Consider the following 14159-nt stretch of genomic DNA (forward strand, 5'->3'; position numbering starts at 1 on the left):
ACTTTTTCCGTCTCGAGGAATTTTTTTTATATTCAAGTTTGGGAATATGCTCAAGTATTCTACTGGAAACAGATGTTAAGGATACTGGTTTGTAATTTTGTGGATCCTTTCTATTCAAATGGTTCAAATGGCTCTGAGCACTATGGGACTCAACTGCTGTGGTCATCAGTCCCCTAGAACTTAGAACTACTTAAACCTAACTAACCTAAGGACATCACACACATCCATGCCCGAGGGAGGATTCGAACCTGCGACCGTAGCAGTCGCACGGTTCCGGACTGCGCGCCTAGAACCGCGAGACCACCGCGGTCGGCAATCCGTTCTATTCCATTTTTGTATCGAGGAGTCAGCTCTGCTTTTTTCCAGACGTTTGGGACTTCGAGCTGAAGTCCTATGACGAGGGCGGCACTCCTGAATAGAACTCCATTCTGAAGCTGACTACTGCGAGTCCTCAGCATGGATTATCTGGAGGCGAGCCGGCTTTGACGCGGCCGTCGCCAAGTAATAAATAGCGGGCAGCTGATACTGAGACACTGGGTTTCCGCTGGCCGTGACTGCACTGACCGGGGTCACTCTGAGGGTAGTCATTCATGTGGCCTCACCGATAGCAAGGCCGGCAGAATGCGGTCCTGACGATCTGCTGCGGCAGTCACTCAGCATGTCTCACACCGCGCGGCGTCTTGTGTTACCAGCCAAGGTCGCGTTTACTCGCACCCTACCTCAAAGGTGGCTTACAAGGGCTATAAAAGGCTATAAAAATTGCATATCACCGACTGTCTGTCCCATCAATGTTGTCCGGCAATATTGTACCACACGAATTGCAGCCACATGCATGGCGACATTGCCCGGCAGTACTTGCAGCAATAAATTTCCAGGCCAGGAGTGTTAACACGAACCGTACTATGACCGCGAAATGAGCGAAGGCGAGATAGTGGTAGTGTATGGGCTCTCCAGCACACGCATTCCACTAAAGCAAAAGTTAAAAAGAAAAAATTGGGCTTCGTGGATGATTTCCTTTTCCAACATCCGAACTGACATTTCGCAGAAAGTAGAAACAGGATTTTCAAGCAGCTTGTGGTCGTGAAGTAGCGTTCCCCCTTTCCACTCCCGGGTTCCCGGGTTCGATTCCCGGCGGTGTCAGGGATTTTCTCTGCCTCGTGATGACTGGGTGTCGTGCGATGTCCTTAGGTTAGCTAGGTTTAAGTAGTTCTAAGTTCTAGAGGACTGATGATCATAGAAGTTTAGTCCCATAGTGCTCAGAGCCACGATTTTCAATATATCAATTAAAACAGTCCGAGAATTAGCGAGACCAGTACCAATATGGGTGACTACATACCAGTTAGAACTACACTGACGACCATCCAGTGATCTCGAAACATATGGGCGCGGTCACATGTTGCTAAGGTTGTTTCGACTATCCTGTGAAATTTTCGTTGCGAAGCCCTTACACATCTTCCATACAGTCTCAATCTCTTCCCATGGGAAATCCATATTTTTGGAGCCCTTAGAAAATACATTTGTGATTGTCGATTTGCTTCCGACGAAGAGTTGTAATCCTGAGTGCAATAATGGTTCCTTGGGCAACCGCAAATATTTTTACATGAAGGTATTGATAGTCATGTCTCACAGTGGAACAAATGTATTGACAATTATAGTGATTACTTCTCAAATAATAAACCATTTGCATACTTTGTTCCATAGCTGCAGATTTCATTTAACTACCCTTTACAGTTTGAAATTCAACCCAAAATGCATATGTTAATATATCAATATATTACTGATGTTGACAAGTGCAGTGAGAGAACTACAAATTTCGTAAGTGCAATACTTCTAAGACCAGAGTTAAGGGATATAAAAACTAATACATACAAGCACCAAAAGTTTTAAAAAACTTTAGTCGTCTTAACAAGCAATGTACATGAAAATTATGGTTTACTACTGCAAATTTTCTACTGAGAAGGTGGGAGAGAGAATGTCCTATATTGGATTTATGTCTTTGTATACATTATTTTGTGTTTTCCACAGCTTTGGTCGTAGATGTACCTATCACTTTCATAGATTCCATGGTGGGCTCGACTCGACTGCCCACTTCCACCTTCCTCTAGACGACAGATAAATCGAGCGGCTCTACGTATATGTGCCAAATTTCAAACTGAGGTTTATACATATATACAGGGTGAGTCACCTAACATTACCGCTGCATATATTTCGTTAACCACATCGAACACCTTTTGTAAACGGACCTGCATGCCACCTTTTCGACGTTCGTTGACTTTCAAAGACCTTACTGTTACACGTCATTGGATTCGTCTCGATAGTCACTATCAGAAAATAAGTACCAAACTATAGCATCCCATTTAAAAAATAAAGTTGACCTTCACATCTCTGACGCGATCTCACCTAGCAACTAAAACCCAACGCCATATTATGGCCCCCATTGTCCCATGCAACATTTTTCCGACAAACATTTCAGCTACTGTCATACTTTCGGAGTTATTCTAGGTGGGAATTGCTAGTTACTCACCCTGTATACAGGGTGAGTCACCTAACATTACCACTGGATATATTTCGTAAACCACATCAAATGCTGACGAAACGATTCTACAGACCTAACGTGAGGAGAGGGGCTAGTGTAATTGGTTAATACAAACCATAAAAAAATGCACGGAAGTATGTTTTTTCAAAACAAACCTACGTTTTTTAAATGGAACCCCGTTAGTTTTGTTAGCACATCTGAACATATAAACAAATACGTAATCAGTGCCGTTCGTTGCATTGTAAAATGTTAATTACATCCGGAGATATTGTAACCTAAAGTTGACGCTTGAGTACCACTCCTCCGCTGTTCGATCGTGTGTATCGGAGAGCACCGAATTACGTAGGGATCCAAAGGGAACGGTGATGGACCTTAGGTACAGAAGAGACTGGAACAGCACATTACGTCCACATGCTAACACTTTTTTATTGGTCTTTTTCAATGACGCACATGTACATTACCATGAGGGGTGAGATACACGTACATACGTGGCTTCCGTTTTCAACTACGGAGTGGAATAGAGTGTGTCCTGACATGTCAGGCCAATAGATGTTCAATGTGGTGGCCATCATTTGCTGCACACAATTGGAATCTCTGGCGTAATGAATGTCGTACACGCCGCAGTACATCTGGTGTAATGTCGCCACAGGCTGCCACAATACGTTGTTTCATATCCTTTGGGGTTGTAGGCACATCACGGTAAACATTCTCCTTTAACGTACCCCACAGAAAGAAGTCCAGAGGTGTAAGATCAGGAGAACGGGCTGGCCAATTTATGCGTCCTCCACGTCCTATGAAACGACCGTCGAACATCCTGTCAAGGGTCAGCCTAGTGTTAATTGCGGAATGTGCAGGAACACCATCATGCTGATACCACATACGTCGACGCGTTTCCAGTGGGACATTTTTGAGCAACGTTGGCAGATCATTCTGTAGAAACGCGATGTATGTTGCAGCTGTTTGGGCCCCTGCAATGAAGTGAGGACCAATGAGATAGTCGCCAATGATTCCGCACCATACATTTACAGTCCACGGTCGCTGTTGCTCTACCTGTCTCAGCCAGCGAGGATTGTCCACGGACCAGTAATGCATGTTCCGTAGATTCACTGCCCCGTAGTTTGTGAAACCCGCTTCATCGGTAAACAGGTAGAACTGCAACACATTCTCTGTTAATGCCCACTGACAGAATTGCACTCGATGATTAAAGTCATCACCATGTAATTGCTGATGTAGCGACACATGAAACGGGTGAAAGCGGTGACGATGCAGTATGCACATTACACTACTTTGACTCAGTCCACCGGCTCTCGCAGTGTCCCGTGTACTCATGTGTGGGTTCATGGCAACAGCAGCTAACACACCAACTGCACCCGCTTCTCCTTTGACGGGCCTGTTACGGACCCGTTTGCGTGCTAGGACCATACCTGTGGCATACAGTTGCCCAGCCTACAATGTCTGACATCTGTAATGAGGGATGGCAGCCCAATCCCAAGATGTCTGGACGTAGCTCACCACAACACACTCCTCGAACACCCAACAAATCTTGCAGTTTCTGAAATACTCCCAGCAACCCTGTGGGCCGTCACAACCTTCCTTCAGTCAAACTCAGATATATTTCATGCTTTCCCCATTCTACACAGGGACAGCACCACACTCACTGATACTAAATGTACCGTGTTTTTGTCTGACTAGCAGTCATACCTTGCCAGGTGATACTGCTATCGCCTGGACGGGTTTATATCGATGTATGTCGATGGTCATAATGTTCTGGATGATCTGTGTAAATATCCGATATTTAGCGATGTGAGCGATTGCGCGAATCCAATGGAAAAAGACGAAAAAAATTTTTTTGCGCTGGACTAAGAGTCAAACACGTATATCCCGCTTTATACGAACGGTCGCCTTAACCACCTCAGCTACCGTAGCAACTGTCCTGGCCGACCCAAATCTCTCTATAATACATTCCACAGAGAGAAAAAAAAGGTTCAAATGCCCCCCCCCCATGAACCATGGACCTTGCCGTTGGTGGGGAGGCTTGCGTGCCTCAGCGATACAGATGGCCGTACCGTAGGTGCAACCACAACGGAGGGGTATCTGTTGAGAGGCCAGACAAACGTGTGGTTCCTGAAGAGGGGCAGCAGCCTTTTCAGTAGTTGCAGGGGCAACAGTCTGGATGATTGACTGATCTGGCCTTGCAACATTAACCAAAACGGCCTTGCTGTGCTGGTACTGCGAACGGCTGAAAGCAAGGGGAAACTACAGCCGTAATTTTTCCCGAGGACATGCAGCTTTACTGTATGATTAAATGATGATGGCATCCTCTTGGGTAAAATATTCCGGAGGTAAAATAGTCCCCCATTCGGATCTCCGGGCGGGGACTACTCAGGAGGATGTCGTTATCAGGAGAAAGAAAACTGGCGTTCTACGGATCGGAGCGTGGAATGTCAGATCCCTTAATCGGGCAGGTAGGTTAGAAAATTTAAAAAGGGAAATGGATAGGTTAAAGTTAGATATAGTGGGAATTAGTGAAGTTCGGTGGCAGGAGGAACAAGACTTCTGGTCAGGTGACTACAGGGTTATAAACACAAAATCAAATAGGGGTAATGCAGGAGTAGGTTTAATAATGAATAGGAAAATAGGAATGCGGGTAAGCTACTACAAACAGCATAGTGAACGCATTATTGTGGCCAAGATAGATACGAAGCCCACACCTACTACAGTAGTACAAGTTTATATGCCAACTAGCTCTGCAGATGATGAAGAAATTGAACAAATGTACGATTAAATAAAAGAAATTATTCAGATAGTGAAGGGAGACGAAAATTTAATAGTAATGGGTGACTGGAATTCGAGTGTAGGAAAAGGGAAAGAAGGAAACATATTAGGTGAATATGGATTGGGGCTAAGAAATGAAAGAGGAAGCCGCCTAGTAGAATTTTGCACAGAGCACAACTTAATCATAGCTAACACTTGGTTTAAGAATCATGAAAGAAGGTTGTATACGTGGAAGAACCCTGGAGATACTAAAAGGTATCAGATAGATTATATAATGGTAAGACAGAGATTTAGGAACCAGGTTTTAAGTTGTAAGACATTTCCAGGGGCAGATGTAGACTCTGACCACAATCTATTGGTTATGACCTGTAGATTAAAACTGAAGAAACTGCAAAAATGTGAGAAATTAAAGAGATGGGACCTGGATAAACCGAAAGAACCAGAGGTTGTACAGAGTTTCAGAGAGAGCATAAGGGAACAATTGACAGGAATAGGGGAAAGAAATACAGTAGAAGAAGAATGGGTAGCTCTGAGGGATGTAGTAGTGAAGGCAGCAGAGGATAAAGTAGGTACAAAGACGAGGGCTGCTAGAAATCCTTGGGTAACAGAAGAAATATTGAATTTAATTGATGAAAGGAGAAAATATAAAAATGCAGTAAATGAAGCAGGCAAAAAGGAATACAAACGTCTCAAAAATGAGATCGACAGGAAGTGCAAAATGGCTAAACAGGGATGGCTAGAGGACAAATGTAAGGATGTAGAAGCTTATCTCACTAGGGGTAAGATAGATACTGCCTACAGGAAAATTAAAGAGACCTTTGGAGAGAAGAGAACCACGTGTATGAATATCAAGAGCTCAGATGGCAGCCCAGTTCTAAGCAAAGAAGGGAAGGCAGAAAGGTGGAAGGAGTATATAGAAGGTTTATACAAGGGCGATGTACTTGAGGACAATATTATGGAAATAGAAGAGGATGTAGATGAAGACGAAATGGGAGATACGATACTGCGTGAAGAGTTTGACAGAGCACTGAAAGACCTGAGTCGAAACAAGGCCCCCGGAGTAGACAACATTCCATTAGAACTACTGACGGCCTTGGGAGAGCCAGTCATGACAAAACTCTACCAGCTGGTGAGCAAGATGTATGAGACAGGCGAAATACCCTCAGACTTCAAGAAGAATATAATAATTCCAATCCCAAAGAAAGCAGGTGCTGACAGATGTGAAAATTACCGAACTATCAGTTTAATAAGCCACGGCTGCAAAATACTAACGCGAATTCTTTACAGACGAATGGAAAAACTGGTAGATGCAGACCTCGGGGGGATCAGTTTGGATTCCGTCGAAATGTTGGAACACGTGAGGCAATACTGACCTTACGACTTATCTTAGAAGAAAGATTAAGAAAAGGCAAACCTACGTTTCTAGCATTTGTAGACTTAGAGAAAGCTTTTGACAATGTTGACTGGAATACTCTTTTTCAAATTCTAAAGGTGGCAGGGGTAAAATACAGGGAGCGAAAGGCTATTTATAGTTTGTACAGAAACCAGATGGCAGTAATAAGAGTCGAGGGGCATGAAAGGGAAGCAGTGGTTGGGAAAGGAGTGAGACAGGGTTGTAGCCTCTCCCCGATGTTATTCAATCTGTATATTGAGCAAGCAGTAAAGGAAACAAAAGAAAAATTTGGAGTAGGTATTAAAATTCATGGAGACGAAGTAAAAACTTTGAGGTTCGCCGATGACATTGTAATTCTGTCAGAGACGGCAAAGGACTTGAAAGAGCAGTTGAACGGAATGGACAGTGTCTTGAAAGGAGGATATAAGATGAACATTAACAAAAGCAAAACGAGGATAATGGAATGTAGTCAAATTAAATCGGGTGATGCTGAGGGAATTAGATTAGGAAATGAGACACTTAAAGTAGTAAAGGAGTTTTGCTATTTAGGAAGTAAAATAACTGATGATGGTCGAAGTAGAGAGGATATAAAATGTAGACTGGCAATGGCAAGGAAAGCGTTTCTGAAGAAGAGAAATTTGTTAACATCGAGTATAGATTTATGTATCAGGAAGTCGTTTCTGAAAGTATTTGTTTGGAGTGTAGCCATGTATGGAAGAGAAACATGGACGATAACTAGTTTGGACAAGAAGAGAATAGAAGCTTTCGAAATGTGGTGCTACAGAAGAATACTGAAGATAAGGTGGATAGATCACGTAACTAATGAGGAGGTATTGAATAGGATTGGGGAGAAGAGAATTTTGTGGCACAACTTGACTAGAAGAAGGGATCGGTTGGTAGGACATGTTTTGAGGCATCAAGGGATCACAAATTTAGCATTGGAGGGCAGTGTGGAGGGTAAAAATCGTAGAGGGAGACCGAGAGATCAGTACACTAAGCAGATTCAGAAGGATGTAGGTTGCAGTAGGTACTGGGAGATGAAGCAGCTAGCACAGGATAGAGTAGCATGGAGAGCTGCATCAAACCAGTCTCAGGACTGAAGACAACAACAACATGGCTCTGAGCACTATGGGACTCAACATCTGAGATCATCAGTCCCCTAGAAATGAGAACTACTTAAACCTAACTAACCTAAGGACATCACACACATCCATGCCCCAGGCAGGATTCCAACCTGCGACCGTAGCAGTCGCGCGGTTCCGGACTGAAGCGTCTAGAACCGCTCGACCACCGCGACCGGCCTCTAGAGAGAAGCGCCGCCTTTTCATTAATCCACTTGCTCACAGATTAACTGTTTGTAAGATGGGTTTCACATTCTGTTACGCAGTGAACTTTATGTCTTTATTATGAATATTGACTTGTTGAACCATAAGTGGAACGGGAGATAGTGCGCCACCAGAACCATGGCACAGACACTTCAAGTAGTCTTCAGTCCCGAGATACAGCGATGCCAAGCGTCAGGCACTATTTATCCTCTTTAATGGTGGTGCCTATGTCTGTGCATTTTCGAGAGGAGACCTACAAACTTCACATTTGGCAACAAATGTGCCCCGTATTTCATGAGGCTGGTAATCTTATTGTTTACTATAAGCATTATCATTCACATGTCAAGATCTGTTGAATACGTGAGGGTGGCACCTTGTTACTTCATATGAATTGTAGTCCTTTATCCAATAGATGAACCTGTCGGTATCCACATAAAGCCACTTTGGATCTGCAAAATAAGTTCTTGCAAACTCATAATGGAACTCGTACGTGTGGACTTTGGATAGGGCTTTTACACACATACCCATATAAATAGGATTCATGAATTCTTTCGAAACCTTCTCCATCACCAAAGCAATGGAATCTTCGCTGAAGATTGTGGCCCATTTAAAATTTGGCCTGGTGATACAAACTGCTGCATCAGAATGCACCTTTCCCGGGGGTAACTAAGTAGAGTACCGATGTTCTCTGACATTTTGAATAATTTTTCAGAAAACGTCATTATTCATAGGTTTATAGAACTCTTTCTCAAATGTACACATCGGAGGAACCCTCTTTGCGGTGTTTCAATCAATATATCCCTTCAACCAGGGACGCTACCTGAAGGAAATAATGCAAATGACTATCCAATTTAAATCCCAGCTTGAGACATTACTGGAGATGACGATAATACAGTATGTACCACGATTTTCCCACCAGTGTTGTCATCAGCTTGTGGTGGGAACTGTTTTCTGAAACTTCGCATCTGGACACAGTGGCAAATAGCTGCGCACATCATATAGACTAATAGGGTACATGAAAATACCTCTAGAAAAGACCACATTTCACAATGTGCTATCACTTCTTTAACTTTTTCTTTTTTTTACCCAATCAGACAACCGTTGACTCCCTTTAACTGGTAATAGTTGTGTATGGAATGCCCAAATAAGTTGTTTACATCTAAATACGAGATGTTACTGAAATCTCAAATACATTGCACTGTCACACATTCACAGGTTGTTTGCCTTTACGTGCCTATGGGCGCAATGGCAAAGGCACCCAAGAATTCCCTGTTCAAAAGAAAAACAACATATCAAATTGGTCAAGATTTCAAAATTGACACATGTCTTTTACCACACAGCACCTCAAAATCTGGGTGCGAGCTAACATCCCAAAGATGTTCGGGCTCACAGACGGTTCCTCTACGTCGAAATGTCTTGGCTCAAACTCGTCTAGGGGTTGAACCACACGTGTCCCATTACACGCCTGTGACCCTCGGTTAGATAGTCTGGCTGATGGCAAGTTTGCGAAATACGAAGTTAATATAACATATAATAACAGTAATAATAACATCGGGAACTAAATTAACAACAGATAAATGATGTAGGCTACACAGTTGCGATTTGGTTAGAAGAATGTTTATTCAGAAAGCAAACTAATAGCGAAAGTGCTCGTATTTAGATTTACTGTTACACTCGAACGCATATCTATTTGACACAGTTCGATCAATCAAAATCTCATCGCGAAACAGAAATCCGATACTCCATAGAATTCACACCAGGCGCGCTGGTACTCACCACTCAGAGACTAAGTACCGCGATACTACACAACTCGAAATTTTCTAAGTCGTTTCACTTCCTAACTGCCTAAAGACCGACTGTCCGCTAACGTGTCTCAATCTGAACTGTTCACTTTGGTGTCTCCAGCCGAACTGTCCGCTTTCACGTCTGCACCAGCACTGCCTCTGCCCGTTCCCGGCCGCGTTTCCCGTACCGAATATCCTCGCTCAACTGACTAGGGCAGTTCCCTTTCCTGAAGCCGTCCATCTGATTGGCTGCAGATTGTCCACTTTCACGTTCTAAATAAAGTAACAATAATATCCATTACATAATAAACGTTAAATTATTTTACATAAAGGCAGTACGATTTCCTTCTTAGGAAATCAATATACATGCCACCGCCCTTAGCCATGCATCAATATGCCTTCTGATAAATAAATAAAGAACAAAAGTAACTACACTCCTGGAAAAGGAAAAAAGAACACATTGACACCGGTGTGTCAGACCCACCATACTTGCTCCGGACACTGCGAGAGGGCTGTACAAGCAATGATCACACGCACGGCACAGCGGACACACCAAGAACCGCGGTGTTGGCCGTCGAATGGCGCTAGCTGCGCAGCATTTGTGCACCGCCGCCGTCAGTGTCAGCCAGTTTGCCGTGGCATACGGAGCTCCATCGCAGTCTTTAACACTGGTAGCATGCCACGGCAGCGTGGACGTGAACCGTATGTGCAGTTGACGGACTTTGAGCGAGGGCGTATAGTGGGCATGCGGGAGGCCGGGTGGATGTACCGCGGAATTGCTCAACACATGGGGCGTGAGGTCTCCACAGTACATCGATGTTGTCGCCAGTGGTCGGCGGAAGGTGCACGTGCCCGTCGACCTGGGACCGGACCGCAGCGACGCACGGATGCACGCCAAGACCGTAGGATCCTACGCAGTGCCGTAGGGGACCGCACCGCCACTTCCCAGCAAATTAGAGACACTGTTGCTCCTGGGGTATCGGCGAGGACCATTCTCAACCGTCTCCATGAAGCTGGGCTACGGTCCCGCACACCGTTAGGCCGTCTTCCGCTCACGCCCCAACATCGTGCAGCCCGCCTCCAGTGGTGTCGTGACAGGCGTAAATGGAGGGACGAATGGAGACGTGTCGTCTTCAGCGATGAGAGTCGCTTCTGCCTTGGTGCCAATGATGGTCGTATGCGTGTTTGGCGCCGTGCACGTGAGTGCCACAATCAGGACTGCATACGACCGAGGCACACAGGGCCAACACCCGGCATCATGGTGTGGGGAGTGATCTCCTACACTGGCCGTACACCTCTGGTGATCGTCGAGGGGACACTGAATAGTGCACGGTACATCCAAACCGTCATCGAACCCATCGTTCTACCATTCCTAGATCGGCAAGGGAACTTGCTGTTCCAACAGGACAATGCACGTCCGCATGTATCCCGTGCCACCCAACGTGCTCTAGAAGGTGTAAGTCAACTACCCTGGCCAGCAAGATCTCCGGATCTGTCCCCCATTGAGCATGTTTGGGACTGGATGTAGCGTCGTCTCACGCGGTCTGCACGTCCAGCACGAACGCTGGTCCAACTGAGGCGCCAGGTGGAAATGGCATGGTAAGCCATTCCACAGGACTACATCCAGCATCTCTACGATCGTCTCCATGGGAGAATAGCAGCCTGCATTGCTGCGAAAGGTGGATATACACTGTACTAGTGCCGACATTGTGCATGCTCTGTTGCCTGTGTCTATGTCTATGTGCCTGTGGTTCTGTCAGTGTGATCATATGATGTATCTGACCCCAGGAATGTGTCAATAAAGTTTCCCCGTCCTGGGACAATGAATTCACGGTCTTCTTATTTCAATTTCCAGGAGTGTATTATGCAGTAAACTTAACAACAAATATTTTATTACCCAGTGATTCAATAAGGTGTCATGCTGTCATCATCAAATGTGTTTTGTGTAAATACTGACAATTTAAATTTACTATATATTTTCAACAAACGAAATTAAAGAGTTGATATTTACAACATTTGTCGTTTTAATGTCGATCGTCAAGATAGACCAAAGCGTTCAGATTTTATCATTCAGGTCTCTGCTACAAAACGTGTGAATTTCACTTCAACAGTGAATCCTAAACAAATGTAGATATGATCAATATTCAAGTTTTATTGGGATATCCATAAAAATTTATGGAGGATGCCAGATTGAAATTACTGTGGCTTCATTCCCTGCACTACTACAGAATTAAATAATTTTCATAAATATTTCGCTTTATGGTCGATCTTAGGTCCGCCATATTTAACACTGCCTCGTCTCCTTGGCCACAAAAGGTTTCTACTGTGTTTCCCTATGACGTAGTTTCTCGTGTCTGTCTCACTCGCACACTACAGCGCTTAGGCCTCAATAGACAACAATAGACAACAGACACCCGTGAGTTTCCCAACCTCGTGGTGAATCTGCGCCCTTTGTGGCACGCGGTCCTGGACGACAATTCCTGTAGGCTGAGTCAACAGCCATATACTTAAATGAGAGCGAAATGCTCATTAACTCACACCATGGACGTTGGGACTGAAGCTGCGCGTCATGCAGCCTATTGTGCGCAGTTTGAGTCGTAACACGGCGTCCTGTGGTTGCACGAAAAGCATTATTCAACATGGTGTTGTTGCTGTCAGGGTTCCTCCGAGCCATAATCCGCCCCTGGGTGGCCTGAACGAGGCACGTCATCGACCGTTCCAGTCTCTCTGTGTGACAAATGGTTCAAATGGCTGTGAGCACTATGCGACTTTATTTCTGAGGTCATCAGTACCCTAGAACTTAGAACTAATTAAACCTATCTAACCTAAGGACATCACACACATCCATGCCCGACGCAGGATTCGAACCTGCGACCGTAGCGGTCGCTCGGCTCCAGACTGTAGCGCCTAGAACCGCACAGCCATTCCGGCCGGCTCTCAGTATGTCATGCCTGAACATCACCGCTTTGGTTGACTCCGACACGCCTGAACAACTCCCTTGTTGAGAGACCTTCCTGACACAAAGTAACAATGTGGACGCGATCGAACCGCTGTATTGATTGTCTAGGTGTGGTTGAACTACAGACAACACGAGCCGTGTGCCTCCTTCCTAGTGGAATGGCTGGAACTGATCGGCTGTCGGACCTCCTCTGTCTAATAGGCGCTGGTCGTGCATGGTTGTTTACATCTTTGGTCGGGTTTAATGACATCTCTGAACAGTCAAAGGGACTGTGTCTGTGACACAATATCCACAGTCAACGTCTATCTTCCGGAGTTTTACATATATAGTTTAGACAAGAAGAGAATAGAAGCCTTCGAAATGTGGTTCTACAGAAGAATGCTGAAGATCAGATGGGTAGATCACATAACTAATGAGGAGGTATTGAATAGAATTGGGGAGAAGAGGAGTTTGTGGTACAACTTGACTAGAAGAAGGGATCGGTTGGTAGGACATGTTCTGAGGCATCAAGAGATCACCAATTTGGTACTGGAGGGCAGAGTGGAGGGTAAAAAATCGTAGAGGGAGACCAAGAGATGAATACACTAAGCACATTCAGAAGGATGTAGGCTGCAGTAGGTACTGGGAGATGAAGAAGCTTCCACAGGATAGAGTAGCATGGAGAGCTGCATCAAACCAGTCTCAGGACTGAAGACCACAACAATATATATATATTGCAATGTTGGTAAGTTCACGAGAAAAAATGCATGACGGACCTATTGCAGTTGTATTTGAGGATAAACCTAATGTCTACGACAAAGCCAACTGCATTACATCAAACACGACTTAAATCACGTTTTAGGACGATGTTGGTCTAACGGCAATGCTATTAATTACGATTATTATCTTCAAGCTTTTATATGCGCTGATTGAGTTCTGACAGTTTTGAATCAATCTATCCTTTGATTACGACATCTGAATGTTCATTTTTTACTGTTATTTGATGAATTGTCTTGTTATGATGTTGCCAGAATTTGTCTGTTATGTGGAACATTTCTTCAGATTGCTGAGAGGTGAAATTTTCGCCCAACTGCTGTAAACAGCACTGAAAATAGACCAGAAATTTATGTTGAGTGAATAATAGGAAACGGAAAGCATCACATGCTGTACTGTGCTGTCCAAACAGTCCGCAGATGCAGGCCGGCAGCCAGAGTGCTGTGGTGTGCCAACGCACAGGTGATGTAGCGGTCTGGTGCACGGTTGTGCAATAACCCACAGAAGTCTGAGATGGTGACAGTAGCAGCTACGCAACAGTAATGCTGTGGCAGTGGTAGTGGTGTCTGCATGAATGCTGAGTCAGCCTCTAACTGGTGACCTGGGTATGCAACCAGGTGCTGCAGAGCCCGTG

Source organism: Schistocerca gregaria, chromosome 3 (genome assembly GCF_023897955.1).
Source record: "Schistocerca gregaria isolate iqSchGreg1 chromosome 3, iqSchGreg1.2, whole genome shotgun sequence".
NCBI lineage: Eukaryota > Metazoa > Arthropoda > Insecta > Orthoptera > Acrididae > Schistocerca > Schistocerca gregaria.